General features: G+C 43.1%; 1 protein-coding gene across 6 annotated transcripts in view; it reads right to left on the bottom strand.

Moving 5' to 3' along the window:
- The window catches only part of STXBP5L (syntaxin binding protein 5 like), an 815,959-nt gene that overhangs the window by 713,918 nt on the left and 83,769 nt on the right, over nucleotides 1-18,272 (bottom strand). The window lies entirely within an intron of this gene.

Genomic DNA, 18,272 nt, shown 5'->3' with positions numbered 1-18,272 from the left:
AAGAACCGGGACAGGGCAACTAACTTTTTGCATCACGGAGGTATGGTCCCACCACTCCTCTTTGGGTAGCTAGGGTTCCCCATGCTAAACTGATGCCATTGCCTTTCAGATTTTTTAAGGCTTGAAAAGATGGAAAACATCTGCTCGCTTGCCCAAGTGAGGTACATTTTGTCTGTTCAGTTCATACTTTCCTAGAATTTTTGAAGCTAGGTCTGCTAGTGCTATTGCTTCCCTCCAGGTGGTCAACCTTGGTTGGATCCCCCAAAAGTCCTGAACTAAGCTAATTTCTTCAAGTTTTTCCTGAAGAGGAAAGTCTCCCTAAAAATAAATTTTTAGTTTAGCATTCCAATGTCTAAGACACCACCACCTATGCATCATTGCTGCAGAAGCCAAACTCCTGGCCAAGATGCAAATAAGATTGTTCTGTACAATGCATCAACTAAACACAGCACTTATTTCCAGATATGTTACCCTAGACTTCAAAGACTCTAACAAGAACTGTTGTGTTCCCTGTAGAAGGACCCTACATAACTCCCCCCACCCCAAACAGCCATCTGCAAAGACATTGACATAATTGTGAAGATGTGTTTTAGAACTGCTTCTACCTTCCTATATTGCTATTGCATCTTCTATAGGAATGGTCATGTGAATATTTTACTGCTGTGACCGACGCATCTATTTTAGTAACCCACAGAAATCTCCCTTCAGTGTCCCTCATTCAGCCAGTATTACAAGCAGAATTACTTTATGAGGGGTTCAAAAGTGCCTTTGGTTATTAGGTCCCATTCTTTAGCCTCTTTCATATTCACAAGTATCTGGAAAGCATCTGTCACCCATGTGGGCCACGTGTTGGGGGTATGCGGACTGCTCACCGCCCGCCCCCCCCCACCCACTGCCACAACTTCAGGAATGGAAGGGCCAGGCACGTGCAGCGATTGCACACCACCGGTCCACAAGCCTTAACCCGACGACAATTCTGACATCGGAGAGAAAGTCCAGGCCAGCCAATCGCAGCTTGGCTGACCCAGACCTTCTTTCCAATGTCAGAATTGACGTTGGGGGACAGCTTGTGGGCCGGCGGCATGCAATCGCTGCACGCGCCTGGCCCTTCCCCTCGAATCAGCAGCGGGTAGGCCAGGCTTCGGCGAGGCAGGCAGGAAGGCTAGCTTCGGCATGACAGGGAGGGAGAAAGGCAGACAGGCAGGCTGGCTTCGGGGGATGGGATGGGACAAAGGCTGGAAGGCACTGAGGGGGACATAGACCGGGTTTGGGGGGGTTGTAAGCAGAAGAACGACAGAGAGAGAGAAAGGCCTGGACCAAAGGGGAAAGACAGGAGGCAAATGCTGGACTATGGAAAGTGCAACAGAGGGGAGAGAGACCCTGAGGAAGAACAGAGAGATGTACAATCATAACAGAGGAGGGAGAAAGAAGGAGACCTGGACCCAAAGGGGCTGGATTGTGAAAGAGAAAAAGAAAGAAATATTGGACAGTCAGAAGGAAGTGCAACCCGAGACTCATGAAATCACCTGACAACAAAGGTAGGAAAAATGTAATCAAAATTTGTCGATTTTAAAGTCGTCTACCTTAACATCTTTGAAAAAACCCCGAATATAAATGATACTTAGCATTTTCTCTGCATACAGTGTGCTTTGTTTTTATTTTGTTTTTTTGGTTACCATTATGTATTAACAAGATTATATTGTGTGTATATGAAAAATGGATGAAAGAAATTGCATTACAATTAGTATTAGGGGAGAGTGTGGCGCAATGGATAAAGCACACTATCAAAGTAATGGAAAAAGTCCTCAAATTCTCAAATGAAAGCCAACTAGGACTTATAGTGTTGTCATCAAAAATAATAATTAACTCTAGAGCTCTCAGACACCTGCGTTAGCTACAACAAGTTGTTAAAGCTAACTAATGAAGGAAAGGAGGTATCTTTCATCGAGCTCCAGAGTAGTCTAAAACTTTTTTTTAGGAATTTTAAGATGCTACGTGTAATAAACTTTATGTGCAAAGTATTATAAACTAAGAACACAATTGAAGAACCAGCACTTAGCTTATGTGGTGTCTTTTGCCGGTATTTTTTTCAATGCGAATCCTGACCCAACGGGCCCCGTTTCACCCTATTAGGGGCTTCATCAGGGGTAAATGTCTAAAAGATAAAGATAAAAACTTCATGAATCATAAATAATTATTGTTTTAGACAAACTCATATTGTTGACGGGTACTTACTGAGCTGCTAAAGCTCAATCTTTAAAGTTGAAAAATGGCGCTGGCAAACACCGAACGCCACGCATGCGCTTTAAAGCTTATCCACAGCTGTTTACAATGCTAGTTGCGCATGTCTGATGTTACAAATCTGACTCAATATTTGTTTTGAAAATTACTGTAAAAGTTGAAAGTGAAATGTCAAAAGAAAGAACACCACTCTACAGTGGTATTGAGTCCCCTGGGTTTAAGAGTTCCCAGACGAAAAATCCAGCGGGACTCTCTCTGTTGTAGTTTTCTTTTTCTGTCTCCTACTCTAGGATGCGCACATTCTTTGTCAATGCAAAAGAATCTTAAGTCTGAAAACTTATGTTTCTTCTCAGTGCAGTGTTCTACCAGTGGAACATTTAACTTGTTACATTTAAGACTGGACTTATGCTCACTCATTCTTACCCTGAAAGGACGTGTGGACATGCCGACGTAAAGCATATTGCAAGGGCATATGATTACATACACGATAAAGTTGGAATCACACGATAAAAAATGTCTGATGTCATATTTTTTACCATCTTGAGGGTTAACAAACATCTTCTGTGTTAACGTTAAATCACATACACTACATCGTCCACATTTGTAGAAACCCAAAGGCAACATTCTAGATGATGTTATAGAAGATTTTCCCATGGTGTTAACTGTAGGGGAAAACAGATCTTTAAAATTGCTGCCTCGTGAAAAGGCTATTTGTAAATCTTGTAAATCTTGTATGATCTTCCAGTTGTTTTTAAGAATTCTGGCTGCCATATTGCCATGTGTGGAATAGCGAAGGACACAAGTGAATTTATCTGATGGTGTGTTTTCTGTAGTTTTAACCCTCTTTTGTAACAGCCAGTCTCGTTGATAGTATTTTGCTCTTTTGAAAGCTTTTTTCAAAATATCTTTGGGGTAACCTCTTTTTTCAAGTTTCTTGCTTAAATTTTTAGAATGTTTTTTGAAACTTTTGTCTGTTGAACAGTTCCTTTTTAAGCGTAAGAACTGTGAAAAAGGAAGGTTTCTCCTTAGACTTGCTGGATGGCAACTGTTGAAATTAAGAAAAGTGTTGCAATCTGTAGGCTTGGTGTGCACCTCAAACTCAAAATGGTCAAACTGTTGGATAATAATCAAGTCTAAGAACACCAATCTGGTTTTTGAAAAATTCATGGTAAAAGTTATATTTGTATCGCAACTATTAAGCCAAATTGTAAATCTATTTAGCTCTTCTTCCGAGCCTTTCCAGAGCACCAAAATATTGTCAATATAACGGAACCAGCTGTATATGAGGTGTTAAAAAGGAGAATTTTATACCCAGTCCTTTTCAAATCCTGCCATGTAAAGGTTTGCTATAGAGGGAGCGAACACAGCCCTCATGGCTACTCCTTTTAACTGCTTATAAACCTTTCATCGTAAATGAAAAAATTCTCTTTCATGGCAATTTTAGCCAACTGTAGTAGAAATGACGTAGGTATGGTATGTGGTCTCTCTCTCGATTCAAATACTTTTTGAATGGTCATTAAAGCATCGTCTTGGGGAATCGAGGTGTACAATGAAGTCACATCAAACGTTGCTAGAATGAATGGAAAACTGTCACTGCAGACATCAGTTAATTTTAACATGATGTCTCTGGAATCTTGAACATAAGAATCTATTTTCTTGACCTCATCTTTAAGAAATTCGTCGATGAACCTCTAGATGACATGATTGGCCTCCCTGGAGGGTTGATAAGACTCTTATGTATTTTTGGTAATACATAAAATGCTGGAACCATAGGTGCCTGTTTGTTTAAAAATCTATAATCTTTTGAAGTCAAATCGCCCTCTAATACCCCTTGATGAAAGGTTTTATAAGCAGTTAAAAGGAGTAGCCATGGGGGCTGTGTACGCTCCCTCTATAGCAAACCTTTACATGGCAGGATTTGAAAAGGAAAAATGATGAGTGAAAAATTCTCCTTTTGAACACCTCATATACAGCTGGTTCCGTTATATTGACGATATTTTGGTGCTCTGGAAAGGCTCGGAAGAAGAGCTAAAAAGATTTACAATTTGGCTTAATAGTTGCGATACAAATATAACTTTACCATGAATTTTTCAAAAATCAGATTGGTGTTCTTAGACTTGATTATTATCCAACAGTTTGACCATTTTGAGTTTGAGGTGCACACCAAGCCTACAGATCGCAACACTTTTCTTAATTTCAACAGTTGCCATCCAGCAAGTCTAAGGAGAAACCTTCCTTTTTCACAGTTCTTACGCTTAAAAAGGAACTGTTCAACAGACAAAAGTTTCAAAAAACATTCTAAAAATTTAAGCAAGAAACTTGAAAAAAAGAGGTTACCCCAAAGACATTTTGAAAAAAGCTTTCAAAAGAGCAAAATAATATCAACGAGACTGGCTGTTACAAAAGAGGGTTAAAACTACAGAAAACACACCATCAGATAAATTCATTTGTGTCCTTCGCTATTCCACACATGGCAATATGACAGCCAGAATTCTTAAAAACAACTGGAAGATCATACAAACCCACCCCATTTTTAAGGATCAAGATTTACAAATAGTCTTTTCACGAGGCAGCAATTTTAAAGATCTGTTATCCCCTACAGTTAACACCATGGGAAAATCTTCTATAACATCATCTAGAATGTTGCCTTTGGGTTTCTACAAATGTGGACGATGTAGTGTATGTGATTTAACGTTAACACAGAAGACGTTTGTTAACCCTCAAGATGGTAAAAAATATGACATCAGACATTTTTTATCGTGTGATTCCAACTTTATCATGTACGTAATCATATGCCCTTGCAATATGCTTTACGTCGGCATGGCCACACGTCCTTTCAGGATAAGAATGAGTGAGCATAAGTCCAGTCTTAAATGTAACAAGTTAAATGCTCCACTGGTAGAACACTGCACTGAGAAGAAACATAAGTTTTCAGACTTAAGATTCTTTTGCATTTACAAAGAATGTGCGCAATCCTAGAGGAGGAGACCGAAAAAGAAAACTACAACAGAGAGAGTCCCTCTGGATTTTTCGTCTGGGAACTCTTAAACCCAGGGGACTCAATACCACTGTAGAGTGGTGTTCTTTCTTTTGACATTTCACTTTCAACTTTTACAGTAATTTTCAAAACAAATATCGAGTCAGATTTGTAACAACATCAGACATGCGCAACTAGCATTGTAAACAGCTGTGGATAAGCTTTAAAGCGCATGCGTGGCGTTCAGTGTTTGCCAGCGCCATTTTTCAACTTTAAAGATTGAGCTTTAGCAGCTCAGTAAGTACCCGTCAACAATATGAGTTTGTCTAAAACAATAATTATTTATGATTCATGAAGTTTTTATCTTTATCTTTTAGACATTTACCCCTGATGAAGCCCCTAATAGGGTGAAACGGGGCCCGTTGGGTCAGGATTCGCATTGAAAAAAATACCGGCAAAAGACACCACATAAGCTAAGTGCTGGTTCTTCAATTGTGTTCTTAGTTTATAATACTTTGCACATAAAGTTTATAACATGTAGCATCTTAAAATTCCTAAAAAAAAGTTTTAGACTACTCTGGAGCTCGATGAAAGATACCTCCTTTCCTGCATTAGTTAGCTTTAACAACTCGTTGTAGCTAACGCAGGTGTCTGAGAGCTCTAGAGTTAATTATTATTTTTGATGACAACACTATAAGTCCTAGTTGCCTTTCATTTGCAATGGATAAAGCTACAGCCTCAGCACCCTGAGGTTGTGGGTTCAAACCCTTGTGACCTTGGGCAAGTCACATAACCCTTGGCTTCCTGTGCTCCTTGTGACCCTGGGCAAGTCACATAACCCCCCCCCCCATTGCCCCAAGTACATTAGATAGATTGTGAGACTGCTGGGACAGACAGGAAAAAATGCTTGAGTACCTGAATAAAGTAATGTAAACCGTCCCCTGGGAGAACGGTATAAAAAATTAAATTTTTTAAAAAAATTATGATTATGGAGGTGGAGTCAGGGGCGGAGTTTGGGCAGATCTGGGGCGGAGTTTGGCCAGGGGTACTCGGTTGGCATTTGTTAGGCTTAGGGGATACTCGGCTTGAAAAGGTTGAGAAACACTGCCCTAGATATCATGGTATGCAGCTATTCCTTCCGAAATAGCCCAACACATCTTCTGAGGCAGAGAACTCATCCTCCTTCTGTTCTTCATGCAAGCCATTCAACTCGTCTTCAAGGGAATCCAGCAGGGATTGTGGGGTTTTTCTTATATGTTATCTTTCCCCTCCTTTAAGGGAATTAAATCTGTTGGGAAGTTTAGTCAATCTCTTGTCTTCAAGCTGGTAGACTGCCTGACTATTAGACTGATAGGCCAGCCTCAACTATTTCATAAAGCCCTGAAAACTCTGCTGTTCACACAATATTTAAACGGCTTAGCTACAGTATCAACGAAATGATAATAATACAGCTCTTGCTTCTCTTATGCTCTTCTTCTTATGTACTCTAGTCTTAATTACATGTGAACCGAGTTGAGCTCCATTGGGAGATGACCCGATATATAAATTGAAGATTAAGGGGGATCACGCGATGATGTGAGCAGAGGAAAACGTGGGTTAGCTCTGCTCCCGGGCCCCGCTTTACATCACTACTCACCGCGCTAAAAATTTCGCTTCTTTTGGGCTGCAATACCGATCTTTCGTCCTGCCTCCCATATGGACAGATATTTACAACTTGACAGAGGGATGGCAGGTAAATCTACCAAAAAGCCGCAAGAGGCAAGCAAGGAGGTGGTGGAGAAAATGGCACCGTCGTTAACAGCTTCCACGGAGGAGTTTACTCCGGCCCAGCTGACCCAGCTATCTAGTGCGGTAAAATGCACTTTGGAGCCCCAGCTCGAAAAATTGTCCTGTCAGCTGGGGCAGGTGGATGCCTTGCTCCCAGACACCGTGAGACGAACGGGGGAGCTGAAATTACGGGTGTCGGAGCTCAAGGACACCAATTTGGCCAGAGTCCCGACGACTGCGGTGACTGAGTAGGCCGCTAAACTAGAGGACTTGGAGAATCGCTCCAGGAGGAGTAACCTAAGATTTGTGGGGCTGCCTCAATCTTTACCTGACCAACAGCTCGGCACCCTGCTCACCTCCTGGCTCCAAAAAGAGCTCCCCTTGCTGGCAGATATGGGACCCATATGCTTTGAGAGAGCACATCACCTGGGTCGGGCGGTAGAGGGACAGCAAAGACCACGAGCAGTAATTGTGAAAGTGCACAACTACCTTTACAAAGCAGCGCTGCTGTGTAAATACAGAGATCGTCAGGACTCTTTGCAGTATGAGGATCATAGGGTTTATATCTTTCAGGACTATTCTTCTACGTTGCAGTCCCGCCAGAAAAAATTTCATCCTATTTGTGCTGCACTGGCTGAGAAGATCAGATTTTTGTTTCTCTACCCAGCTATCCTGAAAATTTTCCGAGATGGTTCCTGGACCGTGTTTGACTCAGTAGACAAGGCTCAAGTAATTTTGGACTCCCTTAACCATTGACTTGGCTGTTAGCTTGTTCATGATCTGCTTATTTTGTAGGCCTATTGTGGGGCTCTGGGGGATGTGTTCACACACTCTCAGGCCCGCTAAGGCCTTGCACAGATGGCTGGTGGTATGGGGTGAGGCCCTATACATTTCTGTGAATCTCCCCAGCGCTAGCACTGTATTTCGTGGGACTTGTGCCCATGTGGTTTGTGTGGGGTGTTGGGGTATTGGAGTTGGGTTGCTGGGATTTGTGTCTGGGTTGAGAGTGGCATTGTTTTGCTTTTCCTCTGTTTTTTTTTTTTTTTTCTTCTTCTGTCTCTGGCGGATCTTTATTCTTACTTAGCCTGGCTACCACTAAAATTGTTTCTTGGAATGTGTGGGGTATTACCTCTCCCATAAAACGCACTAAAATCTTGCAAGCTCTCCAAAGGCAAGGGGCCGATATAGTGTGCCTTCCAGAAACACTACTCTCTGATGCAGAACACCAAAAGTTACAGCGCTCGTGGATTGGCGCCATCTACTTTTTTCCTCTGGGAGCAGACACGGGAGGGGGGGGCGGTTCTTATACGTAAATCATTAAAATGCACAGCTACACTCCGCCTAAGTGACTCTCAGGGCCGCTACCTATTGCTCGATTTGAATTTACGAGGCCGTGCCCTTTATTAGTAGTTTACGGTCCCACACAGAGATAAGCAGTTCTATAGAGATCTGTTGCACTTCTGTACTACTGCTCAACTAGATAACTTGATGGTGGTGGGGGATATGAACTTGGTACATGACCCTAATCTGAATAGGTCCACTGGTCTTCCTTCTGGAGGTGAAGGGGCAAGTAATGATTTAGTGGCTTTTACTACAGCTCTGGATTTGGTGGACACGTGGCGCTCGTTACACCCGAGAGAGAGGGATTACACATACCTCTCCAGGGCCCATGGACCTTATTTCCGTCTGGACTATGTTTTTGTTCAGCGGGGGTTGTTTCCTTTTATCTCTTCAGTGGTAGTGGGCCCTGGGGAAGTGTCTGATCACTGCATGATGTGGATTGAGCTAGAGTCCCCTCATTTCTAACATCAACAGGGGGAGGGGGGGGTGGCGATTTCCTGCTTATCTGTATAAGGATCCTCAATTTTCTAAGTATCTTCATACAAAGTGGGAGGATTATGCTCAAAATAATTTGATACATCTTAATGGCCCATTTTTGTTTTGGTCGGTGGGGAAGGCTATGCTCCGGGGAGATATAATTGCCTATGTTAGTGCTCGAAATAAATGGTTGACCGCTGGTACCTTGGGTTTGGAGAAACAGGTTCAGAAGCACAAGGTGGTGTATGTTAGGATCCCCTCTCGGGCTAATAAGGAGGTCTTGCTGACCTCTCAATTGGCTTTGGACTCTATGATGCATGTTGTTCTACAGGACATGGAAGTTTTTCCATTATGGCAACAAGAGTGGGAAGTTGCTGGCAACCATAGTTAAAGCATGGGGAGGGCCCAGACATATCACTGCCATCAAAGATTCCACAGGCACACTACATTCTAAACCTGAACAAATTTCCTGTATGTTTGCAGAATTCTTCTCCTCCTTATATGATAAGGGAGCCTCTCCATCGGAGGCCTCCCTTGGAGATTTTTTGCTTCAGTCTCAGTTACCTCGGCTCTCTGCAACACAATTAGATACTTTGAGTTCTCCTTTCACGGCCCTGGAGCTCCAAAAAGCCATAGCTTCCCTCAAATTGGGCTCTTTCCCAGGGCCTAATGGATTTTCTGGGGAATTTTATAGGATACTACAGGTTCCCTTGGTATGACCCCTCCTTGCTTACTATGACACTGCTTTGCATGAGGAAGCATTCCCGGACCAGGCTAACTCTGCTTTGATTACTTTACTCCCCAAACCTAAGGCGGATGCTGCACTGGTGACTGCCTATCGACCAATTTCTTTAATAAATGTAGATCTTAAGTTGTTTTCTACACTTTTGGTGTCCAGGCTAGCTATGATCCTACCAGAGTTGATTGGGGAAGAACAGGTGGGCTTTGTTAGAGGCCATCAATCAGTCTTGAATGTCTGGAAATTGCTTTGGGCTATGGCCCATTGTCAACATCACGAGGTGCCCTCCATGGTGGTCAGCCTGAACGCCGAAAAAGCTTTTGATAAAGTGCTGTAGCCCTTTTTATTTGGGGTCCTTTTCTATTTGGGCGTACACGGCATGGTCCTACAGGCCATTAAAGCTCTTTATCATAACCCTACATCGGAGTCGTCCAGGAGCTGTCCCAAATCACCGAGCAGGCCCATGACAAGTCCCATCCTCGAGACACCCAAATCATCAGCTTTGAAACCAGCAATTGGGATACAGGAAATGGCTAGCGGCACTGACTCCTGGCAGCTGGTGACCTCCTCCATGGGCAAACATAGAAGACTCCCCCCCTTTTTCAATCTTTTCATCTTCTCCTTCTTCTTACAAACAGGGCAGCTATACATCAACCCCTCAACTCACCCTGCGGAACAGATTCCAGATTTTTCAGGAAGGAATTGCCGATGAGGAACAGGAGCAGGCCCAATACACAGCTCCATCTCCAGGGACAACTGACCGGCTCCCCCCAAAGAAGCGCAGAGTAATAGTCATCGGGGATTCCATGCTGAGGGGCACCGAGGGACCAATTTGCAGACCGGATATTCAATCTAGGGAGGTCTGCTGTCTGCCTGGAGCCAGGATACAAGATGTCACCGCCAGTCTGGATAGACTACTCACGTCCCGAGACCACTTTCCTATGCTTCTTGTCCACATAGGAACCAACGACACTGCCAGGAACACACCGGAGACCATCACCAGAGTCTTTGGAGTACTGGGTGAGAGGTTGAATCGGACAGGAGCGCAGGTGGTTTTCTCATCGATCCTCCCAGTTAGAGGCAAGGGAAGAGCCAGAGATGAACGTATCCTGAGGACGAACGAGTGGCTACAGGGATGGTGCCGGGATATGAACTTCAGATTCCTAAACCATGGGGAAGCGCTACAAGGACTTCAGGGACCAGACGGACTCCATCTGACCAGTAGGGGTAAGAATGTCTTCGGACACTGACTAGCCCGCCTGCTTCACAGGGCTTTAAACTAGGTAAGTCGGGGGAGGGTACCCATTCACATATTAGTGCAGAAAGGAATTATCCTGATGAGGTGAGTCGAAACTCCGCTTCCATGTCCAAGGTAAGTACCCACATTGCAAACAGTTCTTTAGGAGTCACACCGACTCGGGTAGGATACGCCTCACAGGGACTTAGCAAACACAAGATATGGAGGGCCATGTATGTCAATGCACACAGTTTAGGTAACAAAATTCTAGAATTAGAGGCTGAAAAAAGGAATGCTGACCTAGATGTAGTGGCAATATCTGAAACTTGGTTCACGGACTCACTTGGGTGGGATATAGCTATACCGGGCTACAATCTACTTCGTCAGGACAGAGACGGCAGGTTAGGAGGGGGGGTAGCTCTATACATTAAAGAGGACATCAAAACCACCAGGATCACAGATGTCAAGTACACCGGGGAGTCCCTCTGGGTAAACCTGGCAAGAGGCAGAGAAAAATGCCTGTATCTAGGTGTGGTATACAGACCCCCAAGACAACTGGAAGACATGGATGCAGAATTAATTGAAGACATAGAGAATATCACTCTACGAGGAGAAGCTGTACTGCTAGGGGACTTCAATATGCCTGATGCAGACTGGAACTCATTTTCAGCGACAACCAGCGGTAGCAGGAGGCTCTTAACCTCCATAAAGGGAGCACGTTTCAAACAAATGGTAACAGAGCCCAATAGGGCCCAGGCGATCCTCGACCTGGTATTCACCAACGGGGAAAGCGTCTCAGAGGTCTCAGTAGGAGATACGCTAGCCTCCAGCGACCACAACATAGTATGGTTCAACCTTAGGAAAGGCTTCCCTAGATCAAACACGAAAACAAAGGTACTCAATTTCCGGGGCACAGACTTCGCACGCATGGGAGATTTCATCCATCGGACGCTGCAGGACCAAGCGGAGACCGATGATGTAGAAGCTAAGTGGTTAACACTGAAATCAACCATACATGAAGCAACTAGCCGCTTCATAAAATCAGTAAATAAACGACAAAGAAACAATAAACCCCAATGGTTCACCGCGGAGATCTCGCACCTCATTAAGGAGAAGAAAAAAGTGTTTCTCTCCTACAAGCGCATGGAGAAAAGAGAGGCAAAGGTAGAATATAGGACCAGGTCTACAGCGGTCAAAATGGCAGTTAGGGAGGCAAAACTTCAAGTGGAAGAAATTCTTGCAAAAAACATTAAAAAGGGGGACAAATCCTTCTTCAGGTATATTAGTGTCAGAAAAAGGAACACAGGCGGGATAGTATGCCTTAGAAGACCGGACGGAAGTTACGTGGAAGCAGATTCCGATAAAGCCGAACTACTGAATGAATACTTCTGCTCAGTCTTCACCTGTGAGGCACCGGGACACGGTCCGCAGTTGAAGGCAACACAAAGCACAGAAGACCCGTTTCAGAATTTTGAGTTCACATCAGGTGAAGTTTACAGTGAACTGGCAAGACTCAAGGTGAACAAAGCCATGGGACCAGACAATTTGCACCCAAGAGTGCTCAGAGAATTGAGCGATGTCCTGGCGAAACCGTTGGCTGAGCTATTCAATCTCTCCCTAAGTAAGGGGAAAGTTCCCCTGGACTGGAAATTAGCTAATGTCGTTCCTCTGCATAAAAAGGGTTGCAGGGCAGAGGCTGCGAATTATAGACCGGTGAGTCTCACATCAATAGTGTGCAAACTCATGGAAACACTAATTAAAAGCAAATTGTACACGATCTTGAATGAAGGGAATCTTCGGGATCCCAGTCAGCATGGATTCACCAAGGGTAGGTCCTGCCAATCCAATTTCATCAGCTTCTTTGACTGGGTAACAAGAAAGTTGGACTTGGGAGAGTCTTTGGACGTCGTGTACCTGGACTTCAGTAAAGCTTTTGACAGTGTCCCACACCGCAGGCTGCTAAGCAAGATGGAATCGATGGGGTTAGGAGAGACACTAACTGCATAGGTCAATGATTGGCTGAGTGGCAGACTTCAGAGGGTGGTGGTTAATGGTACCCTCTCTAAAACATCAGAGGTGACCAGTGGAGTGCCGCAGGGCTCGGTCCTGGGTCCACTCCTTTTCAACCTATTCATAGGGGATCTGACTCAAGGACTTCAAGGTAAAATAACGCTATTCGCCGATGACGCCAAACTATGTAATATAGTACGTGAATGCAGTTTACAGAATTATATGGCGCAGGACCTGTTTACATTGGAAAGTTGGTCCTTAACCTGGCAGCTAGGCTTCAATGCTAAGAAATGTAATGTCATGCACCTCGGAAGCAGAAATCCATGCAGGATGTACTTCTTGAATGGAGAAACTTTAACTAGGACTTCAGCAGAACGAGATTTAGGAGTAATCATCAGTGCAGACATGAAAACTGCCAATCAAGTGGAGAAGGCTTCATCTAAGGCAAGGCAGATATTGGGTTGTATCAATAGAAGTTTCGTCAGCCAAAAGCCTGAAGTCATAATGCCGATGTACAGGGCCATGGTGAGACCTCATCTGGTGTACTGTGTGCAATTCTGGAGGCCACATTACAGTAAAGATGTGCGCAGAATTGAATCGGTTCAGCGGACGGCCACCAGGATGATCTTGGGGCTCAAGGGTCTCTCGTACGAAGAGAGACTGAACAAATTGCAGCTCTACACTCTCGAGGAACGTAGGGAGAGGGGAGACATGATCGAAACATTTAAATACCTCACGGGATGTGTCGAAGTGGAAGATGATATTTTTTTTCTCATGGGGCCCTCAGCCACAAGAGGGCACCCGCTCAAACTCAGGGGGGAAACTTTCATGGCTACACCAGAAAGTATGTCTTCACAGAGAGAGTGGTTGATCATTGGAACAAGCTTCCAGTGCAGGTGATCGAGGCAGACAGCGTGCCAGACTTTAAGAATAAATGGGATACCCATGTAGGATCCCTACGAGGGTCAAGATAAGGAAATTGGGTCATTAAGGCATAGACAGGGGGTGGGTAAGCAGAGTGGGCAGACTTGATGGGCTGTAGCCCTTTTCTGCCGTCATCTTCTATGTTTCTATGTGTGTTAGTCAATGGGATTCGGTCCCCTTCTTTTCCTATTGCCCCTGGAACTAGACAGGGGTGTCCCCTTTCCCCATTGTTTTTTCTTTTGACCTTGGAACCGTTACTTTCCCTGATTAGGCTGTCCCCAGAAATCACGGGGGTCCTGCTGTCCGAGGTCTCAGTTAAGGCACTTGCTTACACTGATGATCTCTTGCTGGTTCTAACTGACCCCCAGAAGTCTTTACCTATACTCTTGGATACTATTTCTCATTTTGGGGCTTTCTCTGGGTTTACATTGAATTATCATAAGTCTCAGGCTCTTCTCATATTTCCAGAGGTTAGGGCTTCCTGAGTGGGTCCCTTCCCTTTACAGTGGGCAGCTGATTATATCAAATATTTAGGGGGTCTTAATTCCTACTCACCTTTCCTGATTGTATACTCTCAATATATAGCCTTTGTTGCAAGATAAATTTGCTCTTCGCCTACATGTCTCCCGCAGAGCTTACTTGGCGGGGATAGCTCTGACCTCCAGCTGTGCCAAGTGTGGTTGTTGCGAGGCCACTTTGGGTCACATGTTCTGGCAGTGCCCTCTGGTGCAGCGCTTCTGGGACCTGTTGTTGCAGACCCTCTCCTCCCTTTGGAAGTGTGGCATTAAGTTGGAGGCACAAATCCTTTTTGATGTTTTCTCTCTGGAATCCCCTAAGCCAAAGGGATACCCTACTTTTCTTCAGCGGGCAATACTTCAAGGAAAAAGACTATTCTGATGCTTTGGTTGGAACAGCGGGCACCTACTCTTCAACAATGGCGGCAGCACATGAAATCTAGAAATAAATTCACGAAACAGCTACAATAAAAGAAAACACCCTTTAGTAATTAATCATGATATTTAGTCCAAAATATTTGAGACCAAGTAAAGGAAATAAAACAAAGGAAAAAAGAAAAAAAAAAAACTTTTCAATACTAGGGAGCAGTGACAAGAGTACAAATCGGCAGCCGGTTCATTTTAAACTATAAAAAAGACTATCGGCCTAATCATTACTCCTCCCCCTTCTCTGGCCACAATAAAATCTAACAATTGCTCAGGTTCAAAAAAATTGGTAATTTTTTCCACCTAAAGGTCACAAAACATTTTGCTGGAAATTTCAATATGAAGGATGCATCCAAGGCTTGGACTCTAGGTCTATATGCCAGTCTTTCCTTCTTTTCTGTGTCACTTGAGATACAGTATATCAGGAAACATACATGGTATTGATCCAAGGAATTGCTCATTAATGTGTCTGAAATAAGTCTGAAGATTTAAATCCCTATCAAATTCCAAAGCAAATGTCACAATGAGGGTAGTTCTCTCTATTAATTACTTCCAAGGAGCTTTCCAGAAAATTTGTTAAGTTCATCTGAACATCCTCCCCTCTAGCCGTATCAATCAGTGTTGAATTTCCTATATTATTCCCAATAGAGATATATTGAACTCTCAATATTGGAGATAAATTCTCAGAAGAAATTAACAATCTCTCTCTCATATCTCCTTACCATTTCAACGGCTGATACAATTGGGGATTTTGGAAAATTCAAAATTCTTAAATTATTTCTTCTTTGTTTATTCAATTGAAAACAAAAATGGAACTCAGAACTTCATAAATATTGTAAGATTGAAAACAAAAATGGAAGTCAAAAATTCATAAATATTATGTTTCATTAAGTAAGTCCGAAAACAATCTCTTCCTTATATGCTTTCCATGGTCAACGGGGAGGAGAAAAGACCTCAGACTATTTACTAATCAGAACACACCAGCCGAATGGCTATTCAGCTAGTCTACACAGTGCTGTAATCATCGGTCTTCCTCCACCCCCATTATTCAGTACCAATTGTGCAGAATATGAATGTGCGCTTACAATTTCTCAACAGTCTAAATCAGTTTTCTTCAACCTTTTTTACACCTATGGACCGGTGGAAGTAAAATAATTATTTTGTGGACCGGCACCGGTCCGTGGACTAGTGGTTGAAGAACACTGGGCTAAGTCGTGGGCCAGGCCCCACCTATCTCTGCCCAATCTCCACTCCAGACCCCATCCCCATAATAGTACTAATTGTAACACTATTTTTTCTGTTCAGTTTTCATATACACACACACAATATAATCTTATATTAACAACAGATAATGGTTAACCACAAAATGAAACTGCATAAAGCACACTGTATGCTTCTCAACATTCATTCCTACCAGAACACAGATAACCCCTATGCAAATACAGGACCAAAAACTAAGGGCTCCTTTTATCAAGCCGCGCTAGCGGTTTAACGCACGTAATAGTGCGCATTAAACCACTAGCCGCTACTGCCTCCTCTTAAGCAGGTGGTAGTTTTTGGCCAGCGCAGGGTTTAGCGCGTGATGAAACATCACGCGCATTAACCCCACTAGCGCGGTTTGATAAAAGGAGCCCTAAAAATACTAAATATATACAAACAAACTCTAAGATGCAAGATTCTGCATGCAGTACAACCCCAGAAAAAAAGAAACAAATGCATTTCTTCCAGAACAGTGCAAAATATAGACAGCAAATGAAAATTCTCAAAATTGACACAATTCAATCACTAAATTGAAAATAAAATCATTCCCCCTACCTTTGTTGTCTCCCTCCCTCCATGTTTTTTTAACTAGCTTTCTAATTCTCTAATTAAAGACAAATAGTAAATGACCAGATATACTTCTATAGTGTTCTCCCCAGAAATTTTTTTCCAGCCGGGTGGCATGAAAAAGTAGACGGGTGGGACGGGGAAAATTAAATGTGTACTATTTTTATTAATTAATTATTATTATTTTTCAGTGCTCAATATGAATTCCTTTTTAAGGTTTGACACTTGTGCCAGAATATTTTTACTAAATTTAAGAAGTATTCAATTCTAGAAGTGAATAATTAGATATTCGCCCTCTTTCAAATGGTACAGAGGTTTAAAAAGGGAAGTTCAATCTAACCATTTATTTCTGCGTGAATTTAAACAACTAAAAAAAATAAAAAAAAGATAAATATAGCTCATCCAGTCATACAACAAACGGCTCTACAGCACCTCTAATAATGTTTTGAACACTAGCTTCCTTCCTGAGTTCTCACTGAGGATATGAAATAGATGCGATCCCCACTTCCAGACCTCTGCCACATAATTTATGGAGAGGTGTTACTGAGCCTTGAAGGAGATCTGTGTGATTGCACTACAGCAAAATAAAAAAGTAGCAGATAAAGATCAAAGTGCAGGACAAAACAGTTTAGATAAAGATGCAGGCAATAATTAGCAATGTATTAAAAATATTTTATTTTTATTTGCTTATAATGTCATTTGATAGTTGCTTGTTATTAATACAACTTTAATTTAATTCTTTATAGTGTGTGTGTGGGAGGGGGAGAGAGAACAACACCTAGGTCAACAGTAAAGTTAGAATAGGGTCATTGAATCCAGTGGCGTACTTAGTATATATAACAGCCAGTGCTGATCATTTTTTAACAACCCCCTCCTCTATTAAAAAAAGAGTTATTTTTAGTAATAATCCATGAGTCACACAACAAGGGTGCATCTAGGAAAAGGCAGCATCTTAAACACTGCACTGAGCACTAGAACACCAACACACTCATTGTAAAACTAAACAACCCAGATCCTGCACAGTCAATTGATCATGTACAGTCGATGCTAACAGAAAGTCATGTCCTTTTCATACACACAGAATACAGATATACCCTCGCCCAATCTATATATATAAAATCGGAGGTATGTATGTATGTATGTATGTGTGTGTGTGTGTATGTGCCGCGATCACGCAAAAACGGCTTGACCGATTTGAACGAAACTTGGTATGCAGATCCCTCACTACCTGGGGTGATATGTTCTGGGGGTCTCGCGGCCCACCTGCACACGTGGGCGGAGCTACAAACAGAACATCAGATTTCACCCATTCATGTCAATGGAAAAAATGTAAAAAGCTGCCATTCTCACAGTAATTCAAAAACGGCTTGACCGATTTGAACGAACCTTGGTATGCAGATCCCTCACTACCTGGGGTGATATGTTCTGGGGGTCTCGCGGCCCACCTGCACACGTGGGCGGAGCTACAAACAGAAAAAGCAATGTTACTTACCGTAACAGTTGTTATCCAGGGACAGCAGGCAGCTATTCTCACTAGTGGGTGATGTCATCCGACAGAGCCCCGATACGGACATCTTGCAAGCATGTCTTGCTTGAAGAAACTCAGAAGTTTCGAGATGCCCGCACCGCGCATGCGCCAGTGCCTTCCCGCCCGATGCTCCGGGCGTGTCTTCTCAGTTCAGGTAGCTAGCAGAGAAGCCAACCCAGGGGAGGTGGGTGGGACGTGAGAATAGCTGCCTGCTGTCCCTGGATAACAACTGTTACGGTAAGTAACATTGCTTTATCCCAGGA

Source organism: Geotrypetes seraphini, chromosome 4, assembly GCF_902459505.1.
Source record: "Geotrypetes seraphini chromosome 4, aGeoSer1.1, whole genome shotgun sequence".
Classification (NCBI taxonomy): Eukaryota; Metazoa; Chordata; class Amphibia; order Gymnophiona; family Dermophiidae; genus Geotrypetes; species Geotrypetes seraphini.
Note: the sequence above shows the minus strand (reverse complement) of the source record. Positions and strands in the feature narration are given on the sequence as shown.